A 17,951-nucleotide genomic window follows, 5' to 3' on the forward strand; every position below is an offset into this window, starting at 1 on the left:
TTAATACCAGTGTGCCGTAAGATGCCACCTGGATAAAACTGGCACTGTACCAGGACGTGCAGTAGAGCCATAGGGAGAGCCTTTATCCTGGCTTTTCATTTATTTCCCGAGAACCTTCAGGGGTTAATCTAGAGGACTTCTGGAGGTTATTAGGCACTGATGTCTTGGCTTCCCTTCTGCAAACACCAGCAACCTCCAGAGGAATCTGTCATTCCACATAACAATCCCTTTCACTCAACTTCAGCTGCCCATTCCCTTTGCCTTTCCACAGCCTAAGCAGTGGTGGCTATACACTGAGTTATTACGCTGGATTATACCCACATACTAGGGAGGAGGCCAGGTTCTGCAGTAATGCCATCATATAACTGCATATTAAAAATATTTTGTATTATGTGCAGTTATGTTCAGAAGCATACCAGCTCATGGTTAAATAAGAAGGCTATAAAGAACATTATATGTCACACTGGGATCACAGAAGTATCAGAGAAAATCTAAAGTGACAGATAAGAGACATCTGATAGAATGAGTCACTATTCCACTTCATGCACTATAAAGTCCACTTGGAAATACGGTATTCTGGGCTCTGAAATGCAAACATGCACAGGTATTTTCCCAAGCCCGTAAGTCTTTTTTTATACTGAAGTGAATCTACCTGGATATTCAAAATAAATCAAGAGCAATAGCTAACGCTACAACATACGCTTGCAAAAAAAAGGCAGCTACAACTCTGTGACTGCCAAACAGTAAAATCTTGTGCTTACTGTACAGCACAGTGAATTAAGAGCACATCTCAAAGGTCCACAGCTACCTCCGCTCCCTGTGAGCTCGGGGAGAATGCCAGGTCCCAGGCCTGTGCTTTATACGGAGGACATTTCAGCAGCTTACCTGGTCACAAGTAGAGCGCATCATGCAGACAGGTTGAGCGGACGGTACCTAGCGACTGTCAACTGTTTCATGAAAGTACAAATATCTGTGTGTCAGCCTTTATAAAGGCTGCTAAACTACCAGAAAGATCATGAAGTCAGAGTTACGAAGAGACTCATCCCATGGACAAAGTCATAAAACAGCCATTAAATCAAGGTTTTGCATACAATCCATAGAAACTAAGATCTCAAAGATGCATTCAAATGTGAATCAACAGTTTGCAACAGAAGGCTATTACCAGAGACTGTACCTGCAATCCAGCTGTAATCGAAAGGTCAGCACAAAACGCACGCTGGAAAACCAAGCTGAACACTGAAGTATGGCTGCACAGGGCAGGACTCCACACATGCAGAACATACTGACAGTGAGGTTCTGCTGAATATATCTTTCATTACTAAAATGGGGTAGAGCAGGATAAAAGACACTTCAAAATGGTACACTCCTTTATCATTTAGTTCCCTACATGTAAACAAACACACCTCCTCTACCCAGAAAATTTCATGTTCAAAATTAGAAGGTGGTACTGTTGCATTTATTTCTGTGATTAATTTTGAAAGGTGACAATTGCAATAATGCTACTGAATCTTGAGTATACCTAGCAGGAAGGGGCCAAGATTACGAGATGAAGGTGAAGGATAAAGCAAAGCATATGCCAGATCTAAATGATGTATTCAGAAATTTTTAGACACTGCATTTCCAGTAACAGCCTTTACATAGTTTGCCGTGATTAGATGGCAGTTTCTATGGGAACAAATAAGCAGTGGCCTAGTCACAAGATGTCTTGTAAACTGCACTTTCCTCTGGCTTAGCATTAAAAACGTCATCTCCTCGGTGCATCTAAAGATCCCAGGCTCCTCAGAATTACCCTGCGTTAAATGCCAACTGCCGCGTACATGTGTTTACGACAAGTACGCACGGTTTTGCGAGACTTTGTACTAGCCACCAGGATTAATCTGTTCTCAATGGCAGGCAAGCCATTTGATACCTGTGTTCATTCCTGTAACTTCTCTTTACCCACAGAAACACTTGTTACAGAAGCGGTCCTTTCTCACGTGGAAAACTGTGGTGGCAGTTAGAGGAACACTTGGAACCAGTGACTCCCGAGCCCTAATCTCGTGGCTGAACTAACGTATACAGGTCCAGAGAAGAGAGCTGCTTCTGTGAAATGCAAAGCATTTTGAAAATAAAAAGTACTGTAAAGGACAAGCATTTCTCACCATATATGCCAAGTCTTGGATCCTGATATTTTCTCTGGACCACTCATCCTATTCCCACTCCAAAAAATCGCAAAACATCTACAGGCTGGACTTTAAGAACAGGTGAAGCCTCACAGCAAATTGAAGTGAGAATTACAGAAAGATTTCTCATGTCACACTACAGCATAGCAATGGCTCTCAGGGTCAAGTTATCAGCGCATGAGGCAAAAGTAACTCAAGTACAAAGCCAGTGTTGTCATTAGGCTCAGAGGCGTCTAGTATTCATACACATGCAGGGCACCAGTGCACAAAGTATCAGAAAACGAACACGGTTTCAAATACTCAGGCAAAGCCAGATCCGCACACCTACAGAGCACAGGCCCAAGAAGTGACAGAAATTCACTCACGCAAAGCACGTCTCTGAATCCGGACCAGAGGTAGCAGCGAGGGGTGATCAGAGATAATAAGCAATCTCAAAGCAGTCATCCTGTTATTCTGTCAAACTACTGCCCGCTTGAAACAGCTTTTACAAAGTTATAGGTTACCTCTCAAGGACTTTTCCATTAAATACAATGTTTACTATGTGCCTGCAAAACCTAGTAACTTAAGTCTGCCTTTGGCTCCAAAAGGGATAGGATCAGTCAAGTCAGTCAAATACAAACTTGCAGCATTAAAATGTCCAAATTTTAATCATGATTCCAAGAAAGCAGCAAAAAGAACAATTTCACTCTCAAAACCACTGCTTCTATTTACTATCTCTAACCCTTAGTTTAATTTAAAAAAATCCATCAATTAGCTGATGCAGTGAAGACTAAAATTATTGGTAAGCAAGATCTGTTCTAAATGCCTCCAAGTCTGAAAACAACTGTAGCTGATTCCATTCCCCTAGTTTCACAAAAGAACATTTTCAAACTCAGCAAGCAAAGGTTCCAGAGTATAACCACCCCTCACTTCAAAACTGTTATGAAATGAAGTGGAAATTTTTAGGAAGAGAAGCCAAAAGTGGAACTGTAAGGAATGCAGGCTTCAACACATTAACCCTCAACAACCAAGAAAAAAAATCCAAGCACCAGATAGCCCCTTCCTTGCCCACTTCTTACATGTGCTTTGAATTAGAGGCAAACCAAATTGTCCAGGGTTAGCAGCAGAGATTTCAGGAAAGCTGCCTCCCCCTACACATCAGGTATCCATTTGTCATTATTTGCACTGACTCAGAAAGACATTTACTGCCCACATTAAAATTAGTGACCTTAAAACCTCAACACAGTCACAGCAGCATCTCTGATGGGAAGAGAACAGACAAAAAGGTGGCACCAGCATCCCTCCGCTAACACATCCAGGTAACTGCCCGGCTGGAATTTTTCCCTGTCAGCATAACCACAGCCACAGCACCCTGCAACACACCTCTGCGGGAATACTTCTCAAGACACGAGCCTGTAAGGGCACAGTAGGAATGGCTGGGTCAAAGCTCATCTTCTCTGATCTTTGCAACCTATTTATCTTTCCAGGGCTTCTCCAAATCCACTATTAAGCAAAAGAACTAATGGCTGCCTTTGCCCTTAAGCTTTCAGGAGGGTTTATAAGAACAAAAATTAAGATGCATGGTGGCACCTTACATTTGATTATAGAATCTGGTTTGAAATAAGCAAATTATGTGCAGCAGTATTTTCACCAACTGGTGAGGGTGGGAATACCTAAGAAAAGTGAGAAATTTCTGTACCCTTCCAACAAGTGAAAAGCTAATAGCTTCCTAGGACAGAAGAAAGAAAAGAAAAAAACCCCAACACACTCATACAGACCTTTGCATTTATTTCCAGTAATAGTTGCTAGTGATGAAACACAGTCCCTGCTTCTTGTAGCTTTTGGAACCCTGTCCCTTGCCCCAGAAAACTCCCAAGAAGTTTTTTGTGGAAATACAAATGCAGCATCAGTATAAAATTTAAATTTGATTCATGACAAAGCGAGCTTGACAAAGCATCTTTTCACAGCAGCAATTGCACAGACCATCTATAAAAAAAAAAGTATCACTTTGATATCAAACTGAGTTACACCACTAGAAAAGCCTACAAGCTATGTTTAACAATTGTATCTAATTTCCCTTATCAATAGAAATGGTTTAAACCCACAAAAAACACACTCAGAAGTTGAAAACGTACTCCAAAGCCAAAACATAATACAGCAAGAGCCTCTCAGGGCACAGCGGGTCTGCGTGAACCACCACCCAGTGCCACACGGGCAGAGGAGATTGCCGAGGAAGAGCAGAGGAGCCAGTTCTCACTCGGGCAGTGTACTTCCACCCGTGCCAGAGGCCAACTGCTGCTTAATCACAGAGGAAAGAGCCTTTGATCCCAACTGGCACTTTCGCAAGGACCACACTAAGGAAGCCCACAGTCTTAAAACAGGCAATACCGCTTCATTCACACCTCTCACACCGAGCGAGAGCCCTCAAGATGCATGCTTGCCCCTTGTCAAGGTGGATAAACTGAGGAGTCCTCCCAGCTGTATTTCCAGCAGCTCAACTGATGAAAGGAGCACAGAAGACAGACCCTGATCAAGCAGTTATTGTAGGGGACAGAGGGGAGACTTTTTCCAGTTCTGCTGGTAGTTTTTAAGGGGCAGTGCAAGCCAGATGAAACTAGTAGCAGGACCCGGCTGGAAAATAAGCATTACAGCTGACCCTCTCAACTCAGTTGTGCTGTTTATATTCAATCCTGAAACGGAAGGAGGCAAAGCAGAGGCAACATCGTCACCCAGTCTTGCAAGGGAGACAGGCAAACCATCCCAGCAGCTGCAAAGTCCGATCTTGTGCTCGAGTTTCACATTTATGTGCAAGATTAATCACAATACAGTTCCTGAGAGGAGTTAATTCAGGGAAGGATGCGGCAATTCCAGAGACACCCTTTGGGAATAAAGCTTCACATTAAACATTCAAGTGTTCCACCACTTTTCCCAATATCAAACAGAACCCTCTAACCCTCGTTGCTGAGAGTATTTGGTAAAGGGCCTAAAATCACAAGTAGAAATGAACTTCACCATCTCATCACTGTAACTCCATTTATGCAAATTAAGCACATTACTCTTCCAACACGCTAGTAGCTCTGGCTGGAAAAGTAGGAGACCTGCAGCAACCAAGGACTTGGATGTCTGGAGAGTTCAGAAGAGAATTTCTGAATAGTGCCTGCAACCAATATGCTTGAGTCACCTCAGCACCAACACAGTCCTAATTTGCGTGACAAATTACCATCACCACCCCCAAACACTATAAAGCTAAAGCAAGGGACAATCGTGTATTTTTAGAGTAAGGAGACACTGCTATTTTGAAAGCACATTTCTGAATTGTAATTTTAAAATTCTAATTGTGACTGTTGCTTCACTTTGCCATCGTAAATCAAGTTCTGAGGGAATAAGACAGCAGCCAATACATGAGCATGGGCATTGCAAAACTGAGCTTCTACAAGCACTTTGTGTAAGAATAATGTTCTTAAAAGATTTAATTTCTAGGGAATGTTTAAATACTGAAGAGTAAACACTGAGTCAGACACATGCACTAAATACAGGTAAATGCAGCTGGGGCACGTGGAAGAAAAGCCACAGCCTGGAATTCACTCAATGCCTCTCCCTGTGAACGTGAAACTCGGGGCCCTGCAGAGGACAAAGTCTCTTTTATACTTGCAGAAACTGCAAGAAAACAAAACCCAAACAAATAAAGCCAATCTGCAGATCCGTTTGGGGATCCTAAAACAAGTCTGCAATACTCAACCTTGAATGCCTGATTTTTCAGTATTTGAGCTTTTTCATACATATGAAGCACAGATTACGTAGCAAGTAATTACAACTTAAGGAATCACCGAGTGTAACACTCAAAGAAGAAAAGACAGATTAATAGTCATTACAAATGTCTACAAAGCTTCTGTGTACTCTGCATCTTTGGGGAGGTAACTCAGTGTATCAGACTGCATTTTATCCCTCCACTCACAGGAGTAACTTAAACTACAAATGCAGCATTCTTCCCATTTTGCATTATTTCCTCTTCCATCTCAAGGACAGAAACATGTTAACCATACAAGGAAATTGAAAACATACTTTAATTTTTCTTTCAATGGACAGAAAACATTTCCTTTCAGCAGAACCAACCAGGCCTGCTTCGCTTCACGCAGGCGTTCCTTCGTTACATGCCTCACACTGCTGACTTCTGTCAGTCGTCTACCAGAGGGCTCTCCTCATCAGTTCTTCTGGGAAATTTAAGTATAAGGCTGATTACCTCCACAACGGTAAAAATTTGGCTACATCCCATCTCTTTCAAATCAGCATTAGGAAGGAGACTATCAACCTCTGCCAGTCAAATGTTTGTAGTTATGAAGTTCTTCATCTAAGACATAGGAATCATGTGGGTAGGTTTACTGTATGCGATTCTTCTTTTTTACTCAGAGCTGTAGTTCAATTAAAGAGCCACAAAACACAAAAGTGTAGGCATTTTCTTTCGCTTCTTGTTGTCTAAATGCCACATAGAGGATCCCCACTTTCTGCTATCAAATTGTCCTTCCTAAAGCACATCACCAGGAAACGCTACCCATTTGACAAAGCCCAGCGCTAACCAGAAGCACCAACCTTCATTCTAGAGAACAAAGTCTAGTATTTAACGGCATTTTGTTAACTGCTTACATAGTTAAATTGCTATTTCAAAATAAAGTTAGCAAATTGCCACCAAAAGCCAGAGGGGAAAGCTAGAAGTTAGCACAACCTCTAAGTTCAGAAACACGACCAAAGCTGGTTAGTTCAATAAATCAATAAAATAGGGCTCTCCCTGTATGCTTGCACTGGCTGTCACCTCGAGCTGACCGAGGGTATAATACCTGCTCTCCTCCTGCCCTCACTTCACACTGAAACCCCAAAAGTCAGAATTAAGTTCAGGCAGCTCTTCATGCAGCAATTTTTGCCTCATCAATATGGGAAGGGGGCCACAAACAGTTCCGTGCAAACTTGGCAGATCATGTGGGAACTGACACAGCCAGGGTGGGCAAGCTGGAGCCATGAGAACAGTTTTGGCTCCTAGACTGGAAGCCTGAAAAATTGGAAGTGGCACTCCATTTGTTTAAATTACCTTCTGAAGCCATGATCCATATGTGGGAATAAACAGTCACTCTGGTAGCACTAAACACAACCAGGAGTAAATTGTTCCAAGATGCACATCTGCATTTACCAAAGATTAGACAGACAGGCTGCCAAGTCAGGATTTGATTTTTCTTACAAGATCTTTTTAAAGAACTCCTTGCTGAAAAGTTCTAAAATGGCAGCGCAGCAAGGTAGCTATATACGGAACAGACCAACACGACCCTGTCTCATTCAAAGAGAGATTGCAGTCTGTCCAGATGTCCCGCATGAGCAAAGACCACCAAACACGGCGCTGCTGTTTATCCTTCTCACAATGTACTTAAATAGCCCACGTCACTGTGCAATCCAAGCAAAAATACAGTCTCTCCCTGAGCAGCCTGCAGAAAGAGTGGTTTGGGGAAATTTAGTTTCACATTTTATGCATCATGCCTACATTGGCATCATTCTGAGGGCAAGAGAAATCAACCAAACAGCTTCTACATTTAATCCGTGACGCACTGGTATCTCCCGTAACCTCATGTATGTTGACTCTTACAAAAGCTGTCCGAGTTTGCAAAAGGCCAAACAACTTTTATTATTCCAGCGGAATAAAGGTAGAGAGCTGAAGTCTCAGCCACAGCCAGAAAGGCAGGCGATGTCACATAGGTTAAACCTGTCTTACAGATAATATCAAAAAGCACAGCAGCTGGCACAGCTGGAGACAACGCACTGAACTAAGCACATCCTCAGTCTGAGCTGGTACAGCTATTGCTATGATTTTGCCTGGCCTTTGTGTAACAAGGAACTAAGAAAACAGCTTAGAGATGAACTTCAGCTGATCCATTCTAGAAGTGCAGTTGATGCTGAGCAAGCTGGAGGGGTTTTGGGGCACATGGATTTTTTTCTGCAGCTATGATATTATAAATTGAATCCGGAGGTTGGCTGCATGCATTCTGGGACAGTCTGATGGGATTAGGTAGACGTTCTCTAATAGCAACTAGTGACAATCTTTTAATTTTGCACACACTTGCACACATACTGGGGAAGCTAGAGAGGACAAACCCTCTCAGCATCATCCTCAAAAAATGTTGACATGAGCAATCCAAGCTGCATGACAAGAGGTCTTCCACAGCTGGAGTGTTATAGCATATCTGGGCAAACGTGCGTGGCTACGACTCAGTCTGCTATCTCCCCAGGAACAAAAGCTTTTCCTATGTAGGTCAATTCTACTGAGTCTTGTATTCATCATTATGCCACTTAGAAAGCAGTTTTTCATAACCCTGCACAACAGTAAAATGCAATGAATTTCAGGGTACAGATGCAAGTTTCGAAGTGCTTCTTTCTCATCATAAGCATTGCCCGAATCCCAGTCGGGGGGTGCCTCCACTCTACAGCAGGCCCACTCCATCTTTACCAAAAAGCAACACCAGATTATGGCAACAACACAGCACATTTTCAAGCACCACACAGCCCTTGAGCTCCCACGTTTGAAAGTGTTTGTCCCACTTTTACTGTACAGAGGAGTGAGAGGGGTTTTTACTGAAGCGTTCGTACTGTACAGATATCGAATGACATGTCCAGTAAAACAAGCTGCTCGTCTTCTAAACCTGGAATATCACAAGACTACTACATAAATGTTAAGAGCAGCACTGCTCTCTCAGCAGCCGTAAGATCATTTGTTGCTTGCTTGTTAGCAGTGGGACATGGTCACAAAACAACTGTCATCTGTAGCAAAGCGTACATAGTACCTCACCACTATATATATAGTTAAGAAATTCTGAAGAATCGCTCAGTTTCTCAGTTAACCTTAACATGCTGTCAAGCCTGCAAATAGTTAAGCACATACTGTCAGCGCTACCTGTTTTGAGCAGCAATCCAGATCACTCCAAGCCATCTCTTCCTGAAACTGTATCCTTTGATCATGGTCAAATGGAAACCAACAGTGAATGGGTCATTTGCTTCCATCGCACACTTCCATCACTCTAATCAACTCAGCATTGGCTCAACCACCCCCCTCCCAAAAAACAAAAAAACAAAAAACACACACACACAGGAACAAAAATGGGGTGTTCTTCTAAGAAACTTCTCATTTCACACAATTTGAGTTGTATCTATTTTTATTTACAAGGCAGTATCCTAAAGCTGAGCCACACTTCTGTATCAAGGCTCCTGGTTTTGTGATTCAATTTATTTGGTGATAAGTACACTGGTTAAGACATTTCCAAATGTCTAATTGTTTCTGAAAGGGTGATCAGAAAAGGTATGAAGTCAATCTACACAAGCAATTCAGCAATCTTGGACAAGGTAGATTTATGGCAGCCTTGCAAGAAAGTGTGGAAAGAGCATAGTAATCAATATATAGCATCTTGCTTATTCTCATTTCATACAAACATTTTACCCAAATACTGACTATTTGGCCTTCGGTATCTAATTTACTGGTTAATTATGTTCTTCTGCTGTTCAGGTTTTTTAACCTAGCATGCAGCAAAAGTCCAAGAAATCTGAAAAAGAAGCATCACCAGAGAAAGTAGTAATATTAAATAAATAAATAAATCTAAAGCTGTGTAAAGGTTCCATAATACAAAATCTTTCCATGCAGCTGCAAAGTCATACATAAGCTCTACGCAGCTCTTTGCTGAGCACATACTGAACCAATTATACAGGAGCCTCAGAAGACCCAAACAACCTCAGGAGCTATCACATTATAGATCCTTATGTAAGGCACAATGACGTAAACACACTCTCCCTTGACACACGGGGGGTGCAAGATGAGCGAGCCTGCAGGAATTTCAGATCACATTTCCGATCTCCCCTATTCATTTATTTGTATCACTTGTGATGACCTTGCTCTCCAGGGACATGTGCTACCAGAAGCAGATAAACGATATTTCTCTCAGCTTAAACTATATTGACAAGAAAACAAAGCCCCTATCTTCCAAGGCTGATTACTATTTTTTTTTTCTCTTCAAATGCAGATGACAGAAAGCTTATTTACTGACTGCAAGGCTGATAACACTAGCATATCACCACTGCCCTCAATGCTAGAAACCAGATAACCCAGAGAATTTGTATTTCAGTTGTAATATCTCTTCTTGGCAAGAGAGAGAATATCATGGGAAACATTCACGCTAGTGCAGAAGTCTTCAAGGCAACATACTATTCCCCCCCCCCCCCCCCCGTCACTCTATTTCTGGCTATTAAGAGCTTTCTGAAGAGAGGACTTCAAGGAAGGCTTCCAAAAGGCTTTCAGTCATGTCTACTGGGCATCCTTGGAAATCCTCTTGCTCTGTTCAGACTCCATGCCAATTCTGTAGGCATTTTCCCCTACACATTAAGAAACGCTTTGTGCGAAGGAGCTTATCTACACGACTTAAAAGTTTGGCTTGGAGACAAAAGATACACACTGCACCGATCATAAAATGAACTTTGGTCACCAGGTAGTGGCTTCCTGTCCCCCAGTGGCTGGTCTTCCCTTTCTGTTCCCTACCATCACAAATGCCAAATAAATTTCTTCCCATGAAGACCATCCTATCTTCTAGACACAGCCAAGTAAATTCAAAACTGCACATCAAAACACCAACCAGCTAAGATCAACAGACAGTGCTGAAATAGACCTTAGACTGATTTCAGTTCAACCCCGGCACCGCCCAGCCTCCTCTCAGAATGCAGGAAGATGCCACCCACTCACCGGAATAAAGAGATGGTGGTGTTCCTACATACTGGTTTTTACCCTGTTTCACAGCATTCACCTGGGACACACAGGCACCGATGTGCCTTCAGAGCCTCATTTGTGCAGGTCTGCATCAGGCGTGCAGAGTCTTGCTTCCAAACCGGCCAAGTGCAGGTTGCGCTGCTCCTATAGCCACATCACGTGCCATTATCTTTCCAGGAAAATCTCTTTCAGTACATCACTTATCCCAAGTGTCTGCCTCGTAGATGGAAGAGCACGCAGAACTGAAGAGGTATTTTGAACTCTAATATGCAGCGAAAGTAAGACTTCCGCTTTGTTGCTAAGTTAGCCATGTTTGGTTTTCTTTCAAAGCCACAACATTTATAAGTCTCATTTTTAAGGGTTGCTCCCACCGTAAAAAAGATGATTAAGAGTATAAAAAGTGACATCTACTTTGCTTACCAAAAATCTTTCAGTCTCCACCAAAGCCAATGGGGTTCAGCAGCAGCTGTGAATAACTCAAGTAATCTTTTTCAGCAAAGTTATTCAACTTTAATGCCTCAAAATACAAGTACAGCTAGGCAGTGTGCAGCTTAGCCATTCACTTGAACAGCTTCTATTTCAGAGCATGCAAACCAGATCTGTTAGCATAAATTAATTACTTTCAAAGCAGTCAGCAAGAACTCCTATGCTACTGTCACTGCAGGAAAGGCATCTTACAGCATTTCCTACAAGCAGGCAGAAAGCCTCAGCCTTCCTCATTCCAAGATATGACTGTTAGACTCATTAGAGATCAAACTATACAACCCAATCACAAAATAACTAGTTACACCATCATAGCACACAAATGGCCTTCATGTTCTAGAAGAAACAAAAGACTGACATTTTAGTAGGTTTTAAAACTCTGAAATGCTTAAAATATACACTTGAATTAACAAGATGCAGTAATGTAATTTCTCAACATAGCACAGGTGAACATAGCTTTAGGATCAGCTGTTTGGAGTGACATAGCCAAACGGCATTCAACAGCTATAGCCATTCCACTGAAGGGAGACAAGGGAGAGGATTGTATTAAATGCCCTCAGGAGAACAGAATGACATCTATGCAAGTCACTGTATACACAAACACCTGGTACATGCTGGGAAGGTCAAAATTACCAATGGACAATGTTAAGTATTGTCATGCCATGCCAAAAAACCATTTTCCAGCTTATTGCTCAGGAACTATCAGTCCATGGACCACAGCTTACCAGTGCACAGCTCACGATACCAAGAAACAATGCGTGCACACAAGAACAACTACAAACCAGAAGGTGAGCTAGTGTGCCACGACAGCAATACAAAGATGCAGCTGTGAACAAGCAGACAGGCTAAGAAGATAGAGTCTTTCTTAAGTGCAGCTACACAACTAAGGAGAGAAAGAAAGAAATTAGCAACACTTGGGAAACTGTTTTCAGTTATCTTCCTGCAGACCCTTCCTGGAAACAATAATCAGTCACATTCTCACCACTGCAACACGGGCTGACACTGGCAGCTTTAAGACTGAGCTGTGCTTGCTAGTGAGGAACATGCCTCACTTCCAAGTAGCATGTTTTGCAAGTTGCAACACCGTCCAAAGAACAGCTTCCAAGGGACAAAAACCAAGCTGCAGTACAGTACGTGGTACTCATCACAAATTCACAAAGCAGTAACTCACCAAAAAGTCGAGCAGAGGCCCACAGCCAAATGCAAAAATTGGCCCATGGGCTTAGCACAGTCCATGAAAACCCTGCTCTGCAGGATTCACCCAAACAGAGAGCAGACAGGATAGCTGTAAAAGCACAATAAACAAGAGTGCAGTGATGGCAGAGTACCTTGCAAGAAGACAGTTAAACATCACTGTTTCTACACTGAGTCTCTCCAGTCATGTTCTCCTCTCTCCTACCTCCTCTCACTTTCACCTTTTGTACTTGAGAACTCCTGCTTCTTTCTAAGGGAAAGCTGGCTAGTTGAGGGTAAACAGTTCTGCTTAGTCCCTCTGGGGAAAAAGAAAGAAAAAGAAAGTTTTCCAACGTCACCGAAATGGAATGTGAAAGAACCAAGGGCTCTTGGTAAGGGGAGAAAAAGGACAGCATTACACTCCAACCTGTTTGTACACAGCACTCCAGTTATGGAAAACACAAAACAGAACTTTCTGCAACACATCTGGTTTTGTGCTTCAGCTCCCTTTCGCTCTGAGGGTCTGAAGAGATATTTTGGTTCATAGAAAAGTTATGTTAATCAAATGAATCATTTGATAGGAATGTACAGTCATCCAGATGCAATGGAAAATCTAGAGATTAAAATGTTCAATCTACGCATCCAGCATAAAGGTTAGAGTAACATTTCTTTAAAAAGCATTACTCATCCTTGCTTCAGCTGTACATCACTGCAGAAGTGCGGAGAAAGGAGTATGAACAGCGTCAGTTACTTTTATCAACCGCAGTACAAAACAACCAGGTAAGAGTCATAAAAAGCACAAAGCAAGACCTAACCCACCCCAAATGTAAAAAGCCTTTGTGCAGTAGGGCCATTTCCTAGCTACTGCGTCTCTTTCAGTGGCTGATATTTGAGAAAGGTTTTTCAGTTCTATCCTAATCTTACCACATTTGAAGACATGAATATCCTCACAGTAAACACACACACTTCTTCAAGCATTACAAGAAGAAATTCCCTATCTCAAAGAGCTGGCAGTGTTTGTTGAAGTGCTGCAGCTATTTACTTAAGGAGAGAAAGGAAAACACTGCAAGTCCCGGTCAAAAGCAGCATGAACTCTGCATTACACGCACAGTTTGCTAGGCTTTTAAGTCATGCTTGAGAAATGCAGATCTACAGCTGCAGATTAGTTTTTTTTCAGTGACAGAATATAGGAGAATTATTAATTAACAAGAATTAAGCACCACACTGATTCTACCTGTGGGCTCACTCTTTATAAGGGGTTATATATCAAGTCTGAGTTACTCATTCTAACTTGATAGTGTGATCCTATGACATTTCATGAACTAAAAGGTAACACCATACTACAGGTTACTTCCTCATATAGACCAGGATCTCTGCACCCTCAACCTGCAGATGCCTTCCAGTCTGGAAGGCTGGCACTGAGTTCTCCCAAATAGAGTGCGAGCTGGAAACTCTCCTGTGCCACAGGCCACAGACTAAAATGCCTCCTCATTGTACTCAGGTCCATCTGAATAAATAAATAAATAAATAAATAAAATCAATACAACATCTGACAGCATATAGATAGATCCAAAGATATGATTTTTTACAGAAGACCAGAATATATACTGCTGCAATTAGTTTCTAGTTTGCTTGCAAAATTTGTTTTTGAAAGGCCTTTGAGTCAATGGATTCTGTTATATAAAAGTCCAGACCGTTCTCTTTTGCTTGAGCTGATAGTCTTCTTAACGGGTGACTAGCGTTTGCTATTAAAGCAGTGATCCCTCCACAGAAGATGCCTCTAATCAAAAGATTTCTCCCTTTCCCAATAGTCTGCTGGTGGTCTAGTCAAGGTTGGCATTGTCAGCTAACGCTCAGTTATAAAAATCCACATACTATTGCAACGTTCATCAGAACAGTTCTTGCTGTGAAAAGCAAGGACCAAACTAGCCTGGCAAACAGCCAGCACCCAGGACCCGAAGTTCGGTGCGAAGAAGTTTGTTGTACCCTCACAGCTACACAGAGCCTATGCCTTTGCACAAGCCAGCACAATGAAATTTCAGAAACACAGCTCATTTACCATAAACCCATACATGTTTTCTTTTATTGCAATACACTATTGTCTTGAGGATAATGCATCAGCCTGTCTTTAGCACAGCTTACCTTTACCAACTGCAACTGGCTGACTGGGCAGCTGAACAGAAAAGGTTCATTAGGTTACCAAATACTTAAATAACTTCTGGTTACTGCTGAAATGTTCTTTGTATCTTTTATCTAAACAAAATGTTACAGGACTAGGCTTGTTTTATGCAACAACGCCCTTGTAGCTTTTACTCCCGATCAAGCAAGCAGTTACTGTTTCATGCACTTCACTTAGTGATCAACTGGCTTAGCTTTTTCCACCTTTTACAAACTGATGTCTGAAAAAGTTAAAAGTTCTGTCTTCTCAGCTGTGCTTCCCCTTCTTGGTTTCTTTACAAGCAGATACGTAACAGGATCCTTTCCCCTCCCACCTCCCCACCCCCCGGGTTCAAATAAACCACTTGTAGTTTAAGCTTTACTGGAAACCGTGCTTCCTACCCGGCTAGTTTTTCATATTCCTATCTCTTTCTTTAAGCAATTTAGTTACCTAAGTAATAAATCAGAAGTGAAAGGAAACTTCTTAATCATAACAGTTCTAAACAAAACTGATCCTTCTTCAACCCAAAGCTCCTGATAACTACCTCACCTTCTGGGATAGGCTGTCTGACATATTAGACTATACCTTCGATCTTCTAAAGGGGATCAAACAAACACGCTGTACCTTCCTTGCAGGAGGCTGAGAGTACTCTGTGGTTGGCCAGCACTTGTAGCTGAGACACATTAACTCACTAAGCTATAGTAATTCAAGAGCTTGCAATCATCTGTAAATATCCAAGGTCCCTGTCCTAAAAAAATGACAGCCTAAAGAGACAAGTCAAGTGCAGCAAGCTGCAATGATAGTGAAATACAGTCACTTATCCCAGCTCTCCCTCCCTCAAATTATCCCTCAGAAATTCACTGGCTCCTTAGCAGGACTGCAACTCTAGATGTGCTTTATCCAGCAATTCTCAACACAAAACACATAAACAATCCCTGAAGCACAGATGGAAGCTGATGCCTATTCCCCTCCCAGGGGAGTTCCCTCATCACTAGGCTACAAAATCATGTTCCCTCTTGCTTTCACTCTTTGATGATACTAATCTTACGTTCCTTCCTACACAGTAGCCCAGTTCCAACTTGACAGGCAGAGTATCCCCTCCCTTATTAGCCTGTGGCTTGGCGATTAAGGCACTCTTGGAAGCCGGAGAGTGACGGCTGCCCCAAGGCTAAAGAAGATGGCTGATCTTGGTATCACAGTAACAATGCAATTTCCCACCTCCCTTTCACTCACCTACTGGGTACCAATGATCACTCACAACTGATGGCCTCAGGTGTGGCTAATGAACCACACACAGCTCTGCAAGCTGCAAGACACTCCAAACATGCTCATCCGCCCTGTGTACACATTTGCTCTTTTCATGACAGCCAGATGCTGATAAAAAGGGGTCAAGCAGTTTTAGAAGTAATTCAGTTTTTCTCCTTGTAGCAAATCAAAGCCACACAATGACATTTTGCTTAAAGAGAATGGGAAGGAAGGGGAAGCAAACTCTTTAAAGACAATTTTATTCCTCTTTTCACTAGTAAATAAACAGCAGAAAAAAAAACAGGTACACTAAAAAGCACTGCTATCTACAAAGTTGTAAGAATCAGGCCAAAATACATGGAACAAGATGAAACTTCACATGTCTAGTTCCTTCAGATAAATCCCTGTCCAACATACGCTGAATCAGTGATGTGTGCAATGAGCCTACACATATCACTCAGGTTTCTGCTGTCAAATACCTTCTTCTCATTTCCCTCCACACTCGCATTCTAAGCTTTTTTCTGATTGTAGATATGCTGTGAACTATGAATTCTTGCCTCAGTCCAAGAATAAGTTCTTGAGTTAAGGCCCAGACACAACAGAAGTTTGTACTTCTCCTGCTTTTATTAAGAATAACAACCTTAAGAGATGACAAGTCCAGCACTACTCTAAACCCACAGCTATTTCATCTTTTCATCTATTTTCTCTTATTATGCAAAGCAAAACACTTTAAGATGTCTTACCAATAGAGGCACACATGCAGTGTCATCTTCAACTTCACAAATTGATGTTCCTGCTTAAGAAACTAGAAAAAGCTTGGGAAAGCAACACTAAAGCCAGCATAACACCGATTTGGATAAAATAACTCAACCTGGAAGCAAAGGTTTGCAAAGAACTCTTGCTCTTAAATGAGGAGCAGTAGTGAATACTTAAGAGGCAAGAGAGCGTTTTCTAAGAGCTGAGGAAAAAAATGAAGATAACAACATTGTCAAGATAAATACAATATAAAACTCAGGGACTTATTAGCTTACCAGAACAACTAGTAGCTTTCCCTCTCCTCTCTACTCCTACGACCGCCAGCGCAACACTGTGGTCCAAACCTTTAAGTCTAAACAAAGCCACCTCACTAACTGAATCTTTTTTTTTGGCCAACCACAACAGCTGAACTGCTCACTCATAGAAGCTATTCATGCACATAATTTTTCACGCAACTGTAAGTACTCAAGACAATTTGGGGTTCTCCAAAAAAATTAAGCACAAGGCTCCTCAACTCAGGCAAAATTAAGAAAAACATATGGGCCACTGCCTTTATAAACTATTTATTCATCACTGCAGTAAGCATCTTCCCAGTCAACCTGTTGAATCATCTCTCTTGTGGCCACTACACAGCCCAGTACTGGCTGTAGCATGGCCATGTTATATGGATCACTGCCAAGTCATCAAGGCACTGTGATCATATGAAGGGCGTGGGGGGGAGGGAAAGAGAGAAGGAGAGGGAGAGGAATGAACAAGGTACAAGCAAGGTTGCCTATTATTGGAAATCATCCATTTCAACTAACAGCTTATAAAATTTAATTTATAGAACAAAAATTATCATCAGTTCCCTAGACCTTAAAACTAACGAACCTTGAGAACACTGTCCTAGAGTTCTCCTTACCTATGGACTCTAATTATATGAGAACATTCAGGAACTTCAGACAAGAATCAAATTGTTACACTGCAGTTGTCTCAGTCAAAATATACTTCGAAGCCAGGCACTCAAAATTGTCTCCACTTGAAATGCACAAGCACGACACCAGATCCCTGCAAAACATAACTCTCACTATTCATGTCCTTTGAAATAGAAGCAAGTTTGGCATCACATAAGGAGTTCTGACTCCTTCAAAGGAAGATGAAAACGAAACAGTGCTGTAAGGATAGGTCAGCTATAACCTTTAAAACAGATAGGTTTTGGAAGTTTGGAATGAAT

The 17,951-nt window shown here is 41.9% G+C and overlaps 1 protein-coding gene across 5 annotated transcripts in view; it reads right to left on the minus strand.

Moving 5' to 3' along the window:
• Nucleotides 1-17,951, minus strand: part of SIK3 (SIK family kinase 3) — a 104,201-nt gene that overhangs the window by 65,417 nt on the left and 20,833 nt on the right. For 2 of the 5 annotated variants that reach the window (XM_062594461.1, XM_062594459.1), the window contains exon 1: nt 12,735-12,778. The exons of the other annotated variants lie outside the window; for them this stretch is intronic. The gene's annotated coding sequence lies outside the window, so the exon portion shown is untranslated. Of the gene's footprint in view, nt 1-12,734; nt 12,779-17,951 lie in introns of those variants that run through there. 5 annotated transcript variants of the gene reach the window in all.

Source organism: Rhea pennata, chromosome 24, assembly GCF_028389875.1.
Source record: "Rhea pennata isolate bPtePen1 chromosome 24, bPtePen1.pri, whole genome shotgun sequence".
Taxonomy (NCBI): Eukaryota; Metazoa; Chordata; class Aves; order Rheiformes; family Rheidae; genus Rhea; species Rhea pennata.